Below are 16,064 nucleotides of genomic sequence, written 5' to 3' on the forward strand. Positions count from 1 at the left end.
CATATAAGGGTGTGTTGCCCCTCTTTGAACTTCCCTTAATCCCGAAGTAATCATGGACCCTTCGTCTCCCTTTTTTATATTTTCCAAACTTCCCGACCCATTTTGGATTGCTTGGGTGGTGGCTTTGAGAGCAGCTTGACTTACAATTCTGCTAATCTTGAGGCCATTTGTGACGACCCGGCCATTTATCTCATGAGTTACCGCTTTATTTCCCCCTATTTTTGCTTCTTATTGCTTTGCTTATTAGTTCTATGTGTGATCGGGTTGGTTGGCTAGGGTTCGAAGAGGTTTTTGTAAGGTTTGAGACACTTAGTCTCTTTTGAGGAAACTTAAGTTGAAAAAATCAACCGGATGTTGACTGTGTGTTATAGGGATCGGATGTGAGTTCAGATGGTTTGGATAGCTTGGGGGAGGTGATTTGGGACCTAGGAGCGTGATTGGAATGAGTTTTGGAGGTCCGAAGTAGATTTAGGCTTGAATTGGCAAAATTGGAATTTTGGCGTTTTTCGGTTGATAGATGAGATTTTGATATAGGGGTCGGAATGGAATTCCAGAAGTTGTAGTAGTTTCGTTGTGTCATTTGGGATATGTGCGCAAAAGTTCAGGTCATTCATACGTGGTTTGGTAGACGTTTTGATCAAAAGCGTAATTCAGAAGATTTTGGAAGCTTAGGCTTGAATCCGATGTGTTTTGGGTGATTCGATGTTGTTTGAGGTGTTTTGAAGATTGGTACAAGTTTGAATGGTGGTATATGACTTGTTTGTGCTTTTTGCTAAGGTCCTAGGGGCCTCAGGGTGATTTCGGATAGTTGGCGGAAGATTGTAGTTGGGTTGTGGCAGTTGAAGTTTTCCCATTGCTGTCATAACCGCACCTGCGGCTAGGGGACCGCATGTGCCGTCTCGTAGGAGCGAAGGTGGAGTCGCAGAAGTGGAATAGCCTAGAAAGGTAGAATCCGCAGAAGCGGTTGTAGGACCGCACCTACGATGGCGCAAGTGCAGAATGTGCATTGCAGATGCGGAAGTTGAGGAATAAGTGAAAACCGCAGAAGCGGTTAAAGGGCCGCAAGTGCGGAATCACTAGGCCAGAAGGTATAAAATGTTTCCTTCGCGAATTTTGGCTAAGTTCTCCATTTTTGAAGTCGGGAAGCGAGCTAGGGTAATGAATTCAAGGATAAATCGAAGAGAATCAGTTGGGTAAGTTCCCTAAGTTTCATTACTTGAGTTTATGATCATTTTTCCATTGGTTAATCATGGTATTAGTGGGGATTAACATTTAAAATTGGGGAAACTAGGGCTTGGTATTGTAGATCTAGACTTGAGGATTTAAGGGGCCATTTGTGGTCGGATTTTGGGACTTTTGATATGTATGAACTCGTGGGGAGGTGAGGAATCTATTGATGTAAATTTTATCGAATTCCGAGACGTGGGCTTGGGGGTCGGGTTTTGGTAATTTTGGGATTTGTGTTGTAAATTGATTATTTTCGCATGGGCTTCGTTCCCTTAGCGTATTTTGACGTCGTAATTCTGATTTTGGATAGATTTGAAGTGAGTTGAGGCCGATTTGAGGCAAAAAGGCATCGCGGGCTAGAGTTCGGACCGGATTGATGTGGGTAATGATTTTAAATGTTGTCTTGAGGGTATGAAACCCCGGATTGCACATCGTTGTGCTATATTAAGGTGACGCACACGCTAGATGACGAGCGTGGGGTCAGGTACCATTGGGGATTGTGACTTAGTCCATCCTGAACGACTGTTTTATCGCGTATTTAATTGAAAACTAATTGCTATCATCATGTTTTGGGTTGAATTCCATATTTGGGCCCCGTGCCAACTATTTGGACCCTTAGGGGATTTTTACTGATATTTTCTCACTGTTTTGACTTTATACTTTTACTCAGTCATGCTATATTCTACTATTTTCATAACTCAGCCGTGTTTAATCTGCTTTAACACTTAAAATGATATTTTAAATGATATTTTGGGGTGAGCATCATCTTTTATTGTTTGCCCGAGTGGTTTGTTAGATTTTGACTGAGTAAGGCCGAGGGCCTATGTTGTGAGGTAACACTAATTATGATTATGAGGCCGAAGGCCTGAGATTTTGTATGCCATGAGGTGGCTTGTTGATATAAGGCCGAAAGCCTATGTGATTACTCCATGAGATGGTTTGATATTGCGCTTGGGCCGTAACGGGGCCCTCTAGGAGTCTGCACATGCCTAGTGAGCGCGGGTACCCATTGTGATATGAGATTGAGCCCGAGGGGCTGGTATTGTTCATGTGTTGCCTGAGGGGCTGATTCTGTTGGTATTGTGCCCAAGGGGCAGTTCGATATGTGTTTACCTTTTTTTTGTTGCCTGCCTTTTACTTGATTAACTATTTAAAAAGGCAAATTTTAAGAAGCTTAAACTGAACTTAAGTGACTTTACATATCTTCACTGTTTCATTGCTTTTACTAGCTTTTACTATTTCTTTATAGCTTGGTGATGTGCCTTTACGTAATTTCTTATTGCTTAGTCTACATTTATTATTATAGCTTGGTGATGTGCCTTTACCCCGTGCAGATTCAGGCGCATCAAGTCCTGCTTGCGAGGGTTGAGAGCTATCCAACAAATTCCGGATATTCACTAGGTAGTTGCCCAGCGATTCACAGCCCAGTGCTTCTCCCTCTATCTTATTTTCTTTTGCTTTGGTTATGCAATAGTTGGTTATTATAGATGTTCGTGACTGGTGACACCCCGATGTCGGGCTATGTCTATTCCGCAACTATAGTATTCATTTTATTTTAGGATTTTATTATGTTAAAGTCTTAATATTTATCATTATAATTGCTTTAAATGAATTGGAAGTGTGTCGGTTGGCCTTGTCTTCACGAGATACATCACAACCGGGTCAGGGTTTAGGGTCGTGACAAGTTGGTATCAGAGCCTAAGTTACATAGGTCTCACGAGTCATGAGCAGGTTTAGTAGAGTCTTACGGATCGGTACAGAGACGTTTGTATTTATCCTCGAGAGGCTGCAGAACCCTTAGGAAAAACATCATATTCTTGAAATACTTGTCGTTCTAATATGTTGATCCGAGTACTAAACTTCTGTTATTCTATTCTCTCACAGATGATGAGGAAATGCGCTACCGGTCAGTATGGACCACCACCAGTACCACCAACTGTGGCCACTAGAGGTCGAGGACATAGTCGTGGTCGCGGTAGGGGCAGGGGTGTGGCCCGCACCGCAGCTAGGGCAGCACTTGTAGATCCACCATCCGCCCCAGTTCAGGATCAGGTCCCAGCTGTGGACGCTCCACGAGCACCAGCTGTGCCCATTGTGATTCCGGGTCTTCAGGAGGACTTGGCTCAGATCCTATCAGTTTGCACTGGCCTAGCTCAGGCGGTCTCAGTTACTACAGTTGCAGCTACTTCTCAGGTCGGGGGAGGCACTCAGACTCAAGCCGCTCGCACACCTGAGCAGGTCATGCAGGGACTTCAGACACCTCGGGCACATCCAGCCCAATCGGTTGCAACTGCTTAGGACTATATAGTTCCTGCTATGCCAAAGAACAAACAGCGTAGGTTGGCGAGGTTTGGTAGATTTCAGCCTCCGACTTTCAGTGGTGTAGAGGGAGAGGATGCCTAGGGTTTCTTGGATAGGTATCAGAGGATGCTTCGTACACCGGGTATTCTGGAGACCAGCGGGGTCACTTTCACTACTTATCAGTTTTTTGGAGTTGTCTTCACTTGGTTGGAGGCTTTTGAGAGACGTAGGCTTGTTGGTGCAGCACCACTTACTTGGCAGCAGTTCTCCATTCTCTTTCTGGAGAAGTATGTGTCACAGTCTCGAATCGAGGATCTGTTCAGGCAGTTCGAGTGGTTGCGCCAGGGAGATATGATTGTGATACAGTATGAGATGAGGTTCTCCGAGTTAGCTCGTCATGGGATTTGGTTGGTTCCGACAGATAGAGAGAGGATTAGGTGGTTTGTTGATGGCCTCACTTATCAGCTTCATATTCTCATGACCAGAGAGAGGGTGACTGGTGCTACTTTTGAGGAGGTTGTATACATTGCTCGAGAGATTGAGTCAGTTCATCGCTAGGAGCGAGAGGAGAGGGAGGCCAAGAGGCCTCGATGATATGGTAGTTATAGTGGTTCTCCTTCGAGAGATCATTTTCAGCACGACAGAGGCCATCCATTCTGGCATGCTCAGCCAGCTTGCCTAGCTTATCGTAGGGCGTCATCGGGTCATGGTTCTCACAGTTCTCATCAGGGCCAGCCATCACTTAGTGCCCTTCTAGCTTAGAGTTCGTCTAGTGCTCCGTCAGTTTAGGGCTCCGTGCTTCAGCTAGTCATTCCGGTGCTAGGGGTTCCCTTCAATCCCCGTTTGCATCCCTCGGGAGTTGTTATAAGTGTGGGGAGATGGGTCATATGTGGAGGCAGTGTCCTCGTCATTGTGTGGTTTCATCTCAACAGAGGAGTGTAACGACCCAGCCGGTCATTACAAGAATTTAAGCTCTGTTTAGTGGTGCACGGTCTTGAATAGCTTCATAATATAATTATCGACTTGCGTTCATGGTTGGATTCAGTTAATGGATGATTCTAAGTCAAATTGGAAGAAGAAATCTAGTTTTGGAAGTTTGAACGGTGAGTTTGACCGGAATTGGGCTTTTGAGTAAACGACCATGGAATGAATTTTTGATGATTCCAACAGCTTTGTATGGTGATTTTGGACTTAGGTGCGTGTCCGGATTCATATTTGGAGGTCTGTAAGGTAAATTGAGGCATTTTAGCGAAAGTTGGAAAAGTTAAAGTTTGGAAAACAGAGAAGTTTGACCCATAGTTGACTTTTGTGATATTAGGATCGGAATGCAATTTCGAGAGTTGGAGCAGCTCCGTTATGTCATTTAGGACTTGTCTACAAAATTTGGCATTATTCCGAGTTAAATTGATAGATTTGGCATGGGATTTGATATTTGAAGATTTGGAAATTCATAAGTTTGATTTTTGGTTTGATTTGTTGTTTGGGTGTTGTTTTATATGATATGAAACCTCGAGCGAGTTCGTGTTAGGTTATATGACTTGTTTGTGTTATTAGACGGGGTCCCGATAGCCTCAGGTGTGTTTCGGATGGGCTACGGGTCATTTTTCCCTATGTTTGAACTGCTGTTATGCTATCTGGTATTTCCTTCTATGCGATCGCATAGGCGTAGCCGTGATCGCGTAGTATAATGTTAACCTACAATATTTTCCTTCTATGTGATCGCATTGATTCGTTCGCCATCGCATAGCACAAATTTGGACAACATCATTTTCCTTCTATGTGATTGCATTGATTTGTCCACGATAGCATAGCACAAATTTGGACAGCAACATTTTCTCTCTATGCGATTGTATTGATTTGTTGGCGATAGCATAGCACAAAATAGGACAACAACATTTTTCTTCTATGCGATTGCATTGATTTGCCCGCGATCGCATAGGACATTTTGGGCCAGTAGCTATTTTCTTCTATGCGATCGCATCACTTCTCCCGCGATAGCAATGAACAAACACCTCGGCAGACAGAATATATTCCAAAATCGATGATTACACCATTTTCATCATATTTTGACTTCCAGGAGCTCGGTTCTTGGCAATATTTGGTGGGTTTTTCACGTAATTCGATTGAGTAAGTATTCTTCAACTAGAATTAAATATATTCCATGAATTTGTCTTTATTTTTATCATTTAAATTGAGTTTTGGGTTGGGGAAAGAGTTGGTTTTTGAAGAAAAATTTCAAAATGAAAAAACACGATTTGAGGGACCAAATGGTATCGGAATTGGATAAATTTTGTATGCTTGAACTCATTTTGGAATGGGTGATCGGATTTTGTAATACTTGATGGGTTCCGAGGTGCGGGCCCGGGGGGTTGACTTTTGGGTCGATTTTTACATTTTTGAAAAGATTGAAACTTTATTATTCGGAATAGTTCCTTATTCGATTTATGTGTGTTTTGGAGTTGTTATAGTTGGATTTTAGCTGTCTGGAGGTCTTTTCATCCGAGAAGTCCATTTTAGAGTACCGAGTTGTCGTCTTTGAGGTAAGTATCTTGCCTAATCTTGTGTGGGGGACTTTCCCTTAGGATTGAGTCTTCTATGTTGATTGTAATCCGTGTACGCAAGGTGACGAGTGCGTACTCAGACTTAATTGTGGATACCTGGCCTTTTAGGGTTCTTAGGTTCTTATATTCACTACGTATGGAGTTATTCTTGATATGACTAAGTTCCTGCTTATTAGTTTCGTCTCTACATGCTTAGTTGGAATTATTTGGTTCATTATTTACTCTTATTGCCAAATTATCATCCTATTTGATTTAACTAAAGAACTTCATCTCTCTTATCATCATGCTACCTTTTCATAACTGAGATCACCTTCCCTTAATTGAAATTATCGAATATTCTCGTAACTTCCCAACCTTAAACAGAGTTTAGATGACCTATATCCTAGTTGACTTGGTTTTATTTGGGACTAATAGACTCGTGTTGTCTTCTTTGTACTGATTTGTTTATTTTGGGATCATCACTACATGTTAGTTCTCCCTTTCGTTGAACTGTTCCGTTTATGCCTTTCATTTTTTTACTGTGGCTATTCTTGTGAACTAGTTATACTGATTCCTTGCGATTTGAAGTTTTGGAGTGGATTCACTTGCTATATTTTGCATTACTGTCACTATTGTTGTTGTGCTGTTTGTGTTGGTACACGAGGTCTATGCCATGTGGTTGTGTTGTGTTGTGCATGAGATCTCTGCCGTGTGGATTGTTGTTGAGGGGTTGCACGAGGTTTTTGCCATGTTATTGTTACTATTGATATATTGCACATGCGGCATGACAAGGCGGGATTATATATATGTTTATATGTGGGTTGCGCATATGGCGAGACAAGGTGGGAACATTATGATGCACGTGTGGCAAAACAAGATGGGTACTTATTATGTTATTATTTGCACATGTGGCGAGACAAGGTGGGCTATGTCAGGGATTGATTGTAAGGATTTGTGATGGCCTGGGGCCATTCTTGTTGTATAATATTGTGTTGTAATACGCTTAACTGTATGAGCTTTACCTCGTGGAAGTTGTGAGGAAAAATCTTACGTGCTGTCCGATCTTTTCCTTACACTTATTAGCTGGTAGGAACTATGTTAAAGCACTTGCACAAGCATACACATAGTTGAACACTCCTATTGGATGTGAAGTCCTCCTGATTTTGCTGAGTATAGATGTACACCCTTGTTTACTTATTATTTATGTGAGAGTGGCCCTAGTTAGCAAGTGACTTGTCAACATGACCATGGGGTTGATGGGGGCACAGGATGCCAAGTGTTAGATTTCAGGTACTGGGACTCGTGAGCTGTAATTTGTCCGAGATTCGGTACTTCGTGGAAATTATTGGATAAGGCCTGATGTGAACACTGTCATAAGATTTGAGTTATTGCTTACCTTTACTGTATTGTGACTTTAGGATTTGGGTTGTGTTTTTGCTTGCTCTTCTATGTCATTATTCTTAGTATTTTCGTTGTTACTTTTTGTTTTCTTCCCTTATTGTGATTGTAGTATTGTTAGCCATTTCGTGCAGTCTTTATATATAAATCATGTCACGTTGTTCCTATATTTGTATAGTTTTACTGGACTGGTAAGTGTCTTGACTGTTTCTCGTCACTACTCCACAGAGGTTAGTCTTGATACTTACTAGGCACCGCTGTAGTATGCTCATGCTTCTCTTCTGCACATTTTTGTTGTGCAGATCCAGGTACTTCCACTCAGTTTTATCATCCTTGAGGCGATGCACTTCTGTAGAGACTTCGAGGTATATCTGCCCCATCTGCAGAGCAAAGAGTCCCTTTCTATCTTTCTATAAAAAGTATAGCCCTTCAGAAATTTTCCTTTGTTTAGACATTTCCAGAGTTAGAGCTTCTTATGTATCTCTTAGCTTGTGATTCATGAGAAGGGTTTTGGCAATTGTTGTTAGCTTCGAGAGTTGTTATTGTATGTATCGAGCGTCACTTTAAACACTGTTTCATTTTACTATTTTGGTTTTTAATTATTTCTTCCGCAATTATTATTTATATTCCGCATTGTTAGGCTTACCTAGTCGTAGAGACTAGGTGCCATTACGATGGTTCACGGAGGGTGAATCGGGGTTGTGACAAGTTGGTATTAGAGCTCCAGGTTCATAGGAGTCATGGATCACAAGCTGGTTTATTAGAGTCTTGCGGATCGGTACGGAGACATCTTTACTTATCTGCGAGAGGCTATGTAACCGTTAGGAAAATTCCACTTCATTTGATTTCCAGATCGTGCGAGATTTTTGACATCACAATCCTAAACCTCTGTCTTCTATTCTCTCACAGATGGTGAGGACACGTGCTACACGAGATGATCAGGCACCCCTGCCCCCTACTACAACCGTCAGAGGCCGAGGCCGGGGTAGAGGCTGAGGATGCTCACATAGTGCAGCCAGAGCACCCGCACGAGCTACCACCGAGGTACCACCAGTAGTTCCAGCCGAAGTCCTAACACCTGATGTGCCTACTGCTGCTACTACTCCAGCTCTTCGAGAGACTCTTGCGCAGTTCATGAGCATGTACACCACCTTGGCTCAGGCAGGGTTGCTACCCTTTGTTGTAGCCACATCTCAGGCTAGGGGAGGAGCATAGACTCCCGCCGCACGCACTCCTGAGCAGCAAGTGCATGTTAATCAGGTCCTAGAGATTATTCCTGTACAACCCGTAGTCCCAGGTCAGCCTGAGGATAGGGTAGTGGCTTCAGAGGATGAGCAGCGGAGACTTGAGAGGTTCAAGAAATATGATCCTCCTGTATTCAGTGGGTTAGCATCAGATGATGCCTTAGGATTTCTGGAGGAGTGCTCCGCACTATGGGTATATCAGGATCTAGTGGGGTTTTGTTTCAGTGCCTTCCAGCTTCGAGGAGACGCCTATGAGTGGTGGCGCACCTATGAGTTAGACAGTTCGGATGAGGCAGCTTCACTGACTTGGACCCAATTTTCAGATATGTTCCTAAAAGAGTTTGTTCCTCAAAGCTTCAAGGATGCATGGCGCGCAGAGTTTGAGCATTTGCACCAGGGTACTATGACTGTCTCGAAGTATGTTGTCCGTTACACTAGCTTGGCTGGACATGCCCCAGCCTTGGTTTCTACTATTCGCGAGAGCGTTTGCCGGTTTATTGAAGGGCTTATTCCTAGCATCAGGTCTAGCATGGCTCGTGAGTTGTAGATGGATATTTCTTATCAGCAGGTGGTGAGCATTGTGAGAATGATAGAGGGTATGCATGCTAGGGAGAGAAAGGACAGGCGGGGACATGAGAGAGAGGGCAAATGAGATCAGGTGAGAGAGTTTGAGGAGGCGAGGAGGCCTCGTAGACCAGGGAGATCTTCCGGTCCTTATTTTGGAGGCAGTTCGCGTTTCAGGCTTTGCATAGTGACTCAGGTGTTCATGGGTCTTGGGGTACCCGTACCACACAGTTCCCATATCCTCGTCCGCAGAGAAGGTGCTTTGAGTGTGGAGATACTAGCTATATGGTGAGATATTGTCCTAGACTTTGGGACGATGTGTCACAGCGAGGTATTCAGGAGAGTAAAGGGCGCCCAAGAGAGGGAGGCCAGGCTCATTGATGTGTTTCATATAATAGGCTTGAGGCCGCCACACCAACTGAATGTCATTCAGGTATGATTTCGGTTTGTTATAGAGGATCAACATCCGTAGTTCATTACAGTTCTGCTTATCGAGGTGAGTTCCCCTATTTGTTTCTCCACTTATGGGTGCGTTTCATGATTAGCACTCCGTTTACGTGATTACCCTGTTAGGAGGTTCTATGAATGATAGCTGTGTCTATCGTCTGTTTCTAGTCATTTTCGATAGTTTTGAGAATAGCGTCTCTTGTTGCTTTCTTGAGTCTAGGGTCTCCTGGAAACAGCCTCTCTACCCCTTGGGGTAGAGGTAAGGTCTACGTACATATTACCCTCCCCAGACCCCACTTGTGGGATTATACTGGGTTGTTGTTGTTGTTGTTGTTCGATAGTATGATACTAGTAGTAGATTCATGTTGTCCATTTCAGTAGGTTTGATGTGATTTCTGAGTATTTTTGGCTACGAACCGTGATGTTTATGCTCTACTGGTGTGGGAGCCAGTACTTGTTGTAAATTCTGACGGAATTGATCTAGCGAAAGGTTACAACTAGTTTGATGTACACCCTACTTGTGATTTAGAGTGGAGGGCGGGACCTTCGTGATTTCAAGTGTTTTCATGTGTTGAGACCAGGATGTGTACCGCGGTAGGAGTTATATTAGTATGAGATCCTTGTGGTTCTTTTATATGCTTTAATTATTTTTTGTTAGATTGTTTTGTAGATTAGTGTTGATAATAAAAATTATGCTTGTCTAGCTTGTTTGATAGTTGCCTTATGTGTTTCCCTTCCCATATTCAATCATTTTCATTCTGTGCTTCTTGAGTTTTAGCTTGTAGGGTGTGTGCTCGTTGGTATTAGCTGAGATTTGGTGATTCGGGTGTTTAGTTATGTGGCTTTCGTGGTTATTGTATCATTGCTAGTGTTTTGGATGTTTGAAATGGATTCCTATTGAATATGAGCCTTATGGTCGGCACTAAATTTGATTTCGGGCGAATATTGTGATCAGAATTATTACTGTGGGCCTATATGTGATGTGTCGTGTTGTAAGGCTGTACTATATGGGCATTGGTATGAATTGATGCAGCTGGTTGAGACTGATATCGGGTATGGATTTAGAATCGGGTTTTGGAAATGGATGGAACGTGAGAAATCTGGTTCTAAGGCTTATTGGTATTGCGAGAAAGGCTAAATTTTAGTTAAGATGATGTCGTCAGGCTTAAATGGATTGGGGTGATGTGGGATCACCCGCGGGTGTATGTTGGAAGTGTGCATTCAGTGACTTGAGGACTCGAGGCAAATCTTGGCACGTTCGAGAACGAATGTTGGTTTTAAGAGGGGGAGAATGTAACGACCCGGCCAGTCATTACGAGAATTTAAGCTCCGTTCGGCGGTGCACGGTCTTGAACAACTTCATAATATGAGTATTGACTTGCGTGCATGGTTGAATTCAGTTAATGGATGATTCAGAGTCAAATTGGAAGAAGGAATCTAGTTTTGGAAGTTTGAACGGTGAGAATTTGACCGGAATTGAACTTTTGAGTAAACGGCCCTGGAATGAACTTTGATGATTCCAACAGCTTTGTATGGTGATTTTGGACTTAGGCGTGCATCCGAATTTAGATTTGGAGGTCCGTAGGGTAAATTGAGGCATTTCGGCGAAAGTTGAAAAAGTTGAAGTTTGGAAAACGGAGAAGTTTGACCCATAATTGACTTTTGTGATATCGGGGTCGGAATGCGATTCTAAGAGTTAGAGCAGCTTCGTATGTCATTTTGGACTTGTCTGCAAAATTTGGCATTATTCCTAATTGAATTGATAGGTTTCGGCATGAGATTTGATATTTGAAGATTTGGAAATTCATAAGTTTGATTTTTGGTTAGAATCGTTGTTTGGGTGTTGTTTTATGTGATTTGAAACCTCAAGCGAGTCTGTGTTAGGTTATATGACTTGTTTTTGTGATTAGATGGGGTCCCGGGAGCCTCGAGTGTGTTTCGGATGGGCTACGGGCCATTTTTCCCTATGTTTGAACTGTTGTTCTGCTATATGGTATTTCCTTCTATGCGATCGCATAGGCGTAGCCGCGATCGCGTAGTACAATGTTAACCTGCCATATTTTCCTTCTATGCGATCGCATTGATTCGTTCGCGATTGCATAGCACAAATTTGGACAACAACATTTTCCTTCTATGCGATTGCAAAGATTTGTCCACGATAGCATATCACAAATTTGGACAATAACATTTTCCTTCTATGCGATTGCATTGATTTGTCCGCGATAGCATAGCACAAATTTGGACAATATTTTCCTTCTATGTGATTGCATTGATTTGTCCGCGATAGCATATCACAAAATTGGACAATAACATTTTTCTTCTATGCGATTGCATTGATTTGTTCGCGATAGCATAGCACAAAATTGGACAACAACATTTTTTTTCTATGCGATTGCATTAGTTTGCCCGCGATTGCATAGGATATTTTGGGCCATTAGGTATTTTCTTCTATGCGATTGCGTCACTACTCCCGCGATCGTAATGAACAAACACCTGGGCAGACAGAATACATTCCAAAATTGTTTTGTTACACCATTTTCATCATATTTTGACTTATAGAGCTCGGTTCTTGGCGATTTTTGGTGGGGTTTTCACGAAATTCGATTGGGTAAGTATTCTTCAACTAGAATTAAATATATTCCATAAATTTGTCTTTATTTTTATAATTTAAACTAGTTAATTTACTCGCGCTTCGCACAATTGTAACAGACATTTAAATTTATGAGATATATCATTTTGATAATAAAGTGGAGATAGAACATATAAGTTTTAAGTAAAATGATAAATAAAAAATTGAGGTTTAATTATATTATATATGATAGACTTGGTAAAAGATATCTATAGTTGAACTAATTGAAACATACACTTGAAATGGAAACAACCACTTGAAAGACAACTAAAATTTTGACTTTGAGAATTAATTAAGTCACTATCAAACCATAATCATTTGAGGAAGTATATTGTCACGACCCCAACCCCGATCATGATGGCGCCCAACACACTGCTAGGCAGGCCCGACCATTCAACAACATTATCCCAAATTCTTATTCAAATTATAAATAAATATCACAGAAAATTTACTAAGTCATTTCATTCAAGTGTATAATTAATAATAAAATCTGCGGAAGTTCAATTAAAATACCACACCATAGCCCAACAAAATACGGTGTCACGAATATGAGCCTCTAATACAGAATATCCACCTATTAAAAGTCTGTCTAAGAAAAATACGGAATAAAAGATAGAGATATATGGGAGAGTTCAAGGCTGCGAAAGCCATGCAGCTACCTCGATACTCCCGGATACTGCTGCTCAGCTAAAAAAATCCTCACTCAGCCTGTAGTGTACCTGGATCTGCACAAAAGGTGCAGGAAGAAATGTGCGTACTCCGACCCAGTGAGTAATAAACATAAATAAAGGCTGAGAATAAGAAATCATGGAAAAATACAAAGTAAACTATAACTGGCAGTTTAGAACAACAAATAGTGAAGCAACAAGCTAATTAAGTCAGAGTACCAAATACTGAGACAGGTATAACAAATAAAAACAAATGCATGAGTGCAATGCAATGAATATGATGGTACACTCTAGTACCCACTGCGGCGTGCAGCCCGAGCCATCCATTTATTTATCGTCGACGGCGCTCACTGGGGGTGTGTGCAGACTCCGGAGGGGCTCCTACAACCCAAGCGCAATATCAAGCCATCTCGTGGCATCAAATCTAGGCCCTCGGCCTCATATCAATCTCAGTATAATCACTCAGGCTCTCGGCCTCAATATCAATGTAATCAGCCAGGATCTCGGCCTCAATATCAATGTAATCGACTAGGCTCTCGGCCTCAATATAAATATAACACTGCTGCGGCGCGCAACCCGATCCATGCTCAGTCCAGAAATCATCATATGCCCCTTGGGCATTTGTAAAACAGTAGTTCTCAGCCCGAAATATCATTTGGAATTATCATTTAAGTTTTCAAATCTTAGAAAGATGGATGAGTTTGCAAAACAGTATTTAAAACCTTGGACTGAGGTCAAATGATATGCAAAATATGTGAAAGTAATGATATCAATCCCTGAAGGATTCAAATAATTGGCAAGAAGCCTACAAGTGGAAACATGACTGAGGATATAAATTCTTTAACAAAATAAGTGAGGAAAACCAGTCAAAAATCGCCTAAGGGTTCTACAGGTCGGCACAAGGCCCCAAGCATGGCAACAAGCCCAATTCACAATAATAAAGTATACGTCTCAACCAAAAATGTAGTAAAATATCTCTCGGGACGGACCAAGTCACAATCCCCAACGGTGCTCTACCTTACGCCCATTATCCGGCATGCAAGTCACCTCAATATAGCGTTACGATGTAAAATTTCAGGGTTTCAAACCCTCAGGGCATCATTTACATCAATTACTCACCTCGATCCGGTCCAAAATCTAGCCCGCGATGCCTCGCCCGCACGAATCGACCTCCGGATGCTCCAAATCTAGCCACAATCAGTACATAATCATTAAAATATGCTAAGGGAGCGAAGCCCACTCGAAAATATCCAATTTAACATCAAAATCCCGAAATTGCTCAAACCCGGCCCCCGGGCCCACGCTTCGGAATTCGACGAAACTCACAAAATCCGATAACTCATTCAACCACTAGTCCAACCATACCAAAATTACTAAATTCCGATAACAATTCGGCCTCCAAATCTAGAATTTTTGTTTTTGAAAAGTTTACAAATTTTTTCCAATTTCTTCCATTTGATTCACTAATTCTTGATAAAAATAACCATGAAATCATTAAATATAATCAATTTTGGATATAGAACACTTACCCCAATCCATATGGTGAAAATCGCTTCAATCCGAGCTCCATAGCTCCAAAAATGAGAAAACTCTCGGACTGCCCGAATCATACACTGTCCAGAAATTTTCGCGGTACTGTTCACGCATTCACTGTTCGTGGGTACTGTTCATGGGTACTGTATACGGGGTACTGTTCATATGTACTGTACATGGGTACTGTACAGGGATACTGTTCATGTTTACTGTACATCGATACTGTTCACGCAGGTGCGGTTACTGTTCACACGTGCGAAAAATGCAGAAACTGCCCGGAAAATTGCAGCAGCTTTTCGTTTCACTAAAAAGGCTCTAACTCCAACATACGAACTCGAAATTCGATGATTCTTGTTCCTATGAGTCACAAATAATAATACGAACATAGCCCTTCAGTCGAAACTCAATTCGGAGCTCATTTGCTCAGTTCAATACCCATTTCGCTCGTTAAACAATTAACTCATGTTTCGTGTCAAAAACCCAATCGCGACTTGATGAAATTAGACCAAACTTTCCAGATCACTCCTATAATTCATTATTTAAATTCTGGAAATCTCGAAATAGAATTTCGATCTCTAGAACTAAAAATAGACTTTTGGATCATTACAACGGCAAAAATCTTCCAAAAACTCTTCCAAAATTTATCCGAGCCTCATGGGACCTCGACCAAATATGCCAACATAATTCATAACATTATTCAAACCTCTTCCAATCATCAAAACACCTCAAACAACATCAAATTACCCAAAACACATCGAATTCAAGCCTAATTTTCTAAAAACTTCCGAAATACACTTTCGATCAAAAACCCGACCAAACCACGTCCGAATGACCTGAAATTTTGCACACATATCCCAAATCACTTAACGAAGCTACATCAACTCTCGGAATTCTATTCTGACTCTCTAATCAAAATTTCACCTATCAACCGGAATTCGCCAAAATACTAACTTCGCCAATTCAACCCAAATCCTTCCACGGACTTTCAAAATGCATTCCGATCGCGCTCCTAAGTCATAAATCATCCTCCAAAGCTAACTGAATCATCGGGATTCAAATCTGAGCCCTCTAACACATAAGTCAACGTCCGGTTGACTTTTCCAAAACAAACCTTAGGAGCGCGATAAGTGTCTCATTTCCTACTAAAACCAATCCAAATCAACTCGTTCACACCCAACACTGATAATGAAGCATAAAGAAATAGGAAATGGGGGGAAACGGAGCGGTAACTCACGAGACGACGGGTCGGGTCGTCACATATACACTGAACAATCAAGTATAGCACAAATGAAATCTTAGTGCTTGTGGTATAATCTCTCAACATCTCTCTAATAAAAGTGACAAAAGGAGGTAATGCACTTGCAACGAATATAAGAGCGACAATTTTTTTCCTCTTGCTCAATGAGTTGAATATTTATCACAAATAGAAATTATAAAAATTACATATTCTTTTTGAGAGTGTTAATTAAAGAATGATATACTAAATTGATTTTAAAAAAAAGAGGACGGTACA

Source organism: Nicotiana sylvestris, chromosome 9, assembly GCF_000393655.2.
Source record: "Nicotiana sylvestris chromosome 9, ASM39365v2, whole genome shotgun sequence".
NCBI classification, from domain to species: domain Eukaryota; kingdom Viridiplantae; phylum Streptophyta; class Magnoliopsida; order Solanales; family Solanaceae; genus Nicotiana; species Nicotiana sylvestris.